At 32.7% G+C, this 2,435-nt stretch overlaps 1 long non-coding RNA gene across 1 annotated transcript; it reads left to right on the plus strand.

Moving 5' to 3' along the window:
- Positions 1–953: 953 nt before the first annotated feature.
- On the plus strand, positions 954–2,233 carry LOC124929183. The gene is made up of 3 exons (XR_007098629.1): positions 954–1,021; positions 1,541–1,734; positions 2,131–2,233. It is a non-coding gene; the product is annotated as an uncharacterized LOC124929183 (long non-coding RNA).
- Positions 2,234–2,435: the final 202 nt, after the last annotated feature.

Raw genomic sequence — 2,435 nt, forward strand, 5'->3', positions numbered from 1 at the left:
AATTAGCTAGAAAACATAGAGATTGGTATTAAGGACAATCGCTACTACTGTCTTAATAGCGATTGGTTTGAAATTCAATCGCATTTACTGTCTTAGTGGCGATCGGTCTAGAGACCAATCGCTACTAGCTTGAAGTATAGACGATTGGTTACAATATCAATCGCCATAAACCTATTAAAATTATACTTTAGAAGGTCTTTTCAGTTATCTGTCACTTGTATTGGTGTTTATTAAAAAATTCCTTCAATATGCTAACAATGTGTTTTCAATAGGGGTCTCGTTGATGATGCATTTGAAAGTTAGGTCTTATATATAATATTAGATGTGTGCTTTTATTGATTTTGGAAAGGGATTCACATGGTATGATTGGCATAAAAGCATACATATATATTCTTTCTCTGCAAGAATTTCTGTTCACATGGTACGCCAATTTTTAATCTAAATGGAATCATATGTATGTTTATATTATATCTAAACTATGCCATTTTAGACCATCACAAGAGGTATCAATGCAAAGTGCAGCTTATTAAGATCTTTAGATTTATAAGAAGTAAGTTATTTTTCAGGTTGACATGATAGATGATGATAACAACACAAAAGATTGCACTCTACTTCTTAGTGGTTACTTGTGTTCTCGCAGTCTCTCTTTATATCAGTAAGTAGTCGAGTGGTATTTAATGATTTGCTTTCATTTATTTGTTTCTTTACTTATTTATTCTGTTCATTGTTTCAGGTCCATGTATCAGGTGCAGGTGATTATCAGGTAAGCAAAATTGAAGTTCTAAAAGATCCATGCCCTTTGAATATAAGGAAAGAAAGGGATCTCATGGATGCAGAGGAGGCATTTGACTTTCAGGTACCAAATTCTTGGTCCATGTATTGGCATCTAAAAATTATAACTTCGCAAGTTGAGAGGTTCAATCCCACATCTTGGAAATTGCAGGTCATCAGTACCTTGATTGCGGAGCATAAAGAACCTCTGCCGGTTGAAAATAAACCTAATCACCAGGTTGGTGAGCAGGTAATATTGATTAAATTATTAAATACCTTACTTTTTTTGAATGGTCTATATCTTCATATATGGTATTTCTCGAGTGAATGATGCAATTAGTCATTCTTTTCCTGTTTCTTTGGTGACTTGATGTCTTGTGTAGGCTTTCTTCTCCTCCCCTTTTTGCTTCTTTTACCTTGTCTGTATTGCTGCAAATATTGCTTCTTTTGTAACTACTTAATTAATACAAACTTTTCAAACAAATATATGAAATATCATGACCTTTTTCACATAACATTCTTGACATAAAGCCCTATATGTTTGGGTTATAGAGGTGTCATCACCCCATCATGACTGGTAGATAAATTAATTTTACTTCTGGTAGCCCAACAACTTTGTTCTATACTTGAATTTTTCACTCACCTCTGATTATCAGGTGCTTAGGTTTTCTTGCTCTGTATGATCTTTCATGTTTTCTCTATTTGACCTTATTAGGTTGGCTGATGAATATAACTTTGAGGTAATTATTTCTTGTTCTTCAATTTGCAGGTTGCGTGGATAGTGGATGACTCTGATTCCGATGATTCAATTATAGATAGTGATGGGATGGTATTGGATGAATACACGCTTTTTTAACTGGGCACGAGGACAATACAAATTTGGAACTTGATGATGACCAGGCTTCTCTGCAATTCACTGCAAGAGAATTAGATGAAGAAACTGAAGTTGATACTGTCATGATGGTAGGTGTACATTTTCCTGCTTTTTTTATACAAATTGATCATTGATTGTCTAGCTACACTTTGACTAGCATTTTCATTTTAGGAATATTATGTAACTTTTGTGGATTGTGACAGTCTAGCTACTACTCTAACTAGCATTTTAATTTTAAGAATATTATGTAGCTTTTTTGGATGTGTTTATTTATTAGATAAGTTCGGCCAGAGTTGTTTACCATATCCAGTGCCAGATGCTTCATATAGTCTGAACTTTCTTACACATGCATAGGAATTCATCTTCTATATGTTTATTATATCATTTGTTCAATTGATAATTCTACTAGCGACTAGAGTCTTTCATAAAATATCTTAATAAGAGATATAATCATATAACCTTGTTTGCTTGTTTTTCCATTGTAGGAAGGTGAAAACCTAAAAAGGGAGCAGATAGAAGAAGAGATTAAAAAAATTCAGGAAGCCCATGCTGAAAATAAAGGTGCTTTTTTCTCTTTTCTATAAGTGGATCTTAGCATTATATCAGAAAGAAAAAATGACATGAAATTTATATGATTTTATACCTTTTTTCTTTTATATATAAACCTTCAATAAGATCTGTAGTTTCTAATTGTAGTCCTACTTCATTTAATCATCTAATTAAAAGGGGTGATGATTGATTGGATAGTGGACTATTTGAAAATAATCACATAACCCATATTAATCAAGGC

Source organism: Impatiens glandulifera, chromosome 3, assembly GCF_907164915.1.
Source record: "Impatiens glandulifera chromosome 3, dImpGla2.1, whole genome shotgun sequence".
In the NCBI taxonomy this organism is placed as follows: Eukaryota; Viridiplantae; Streptophyta; class Magnoliopsida; order Ericales; family Balsaminaceae; genus Impatiens; species Impatiens glandulifera.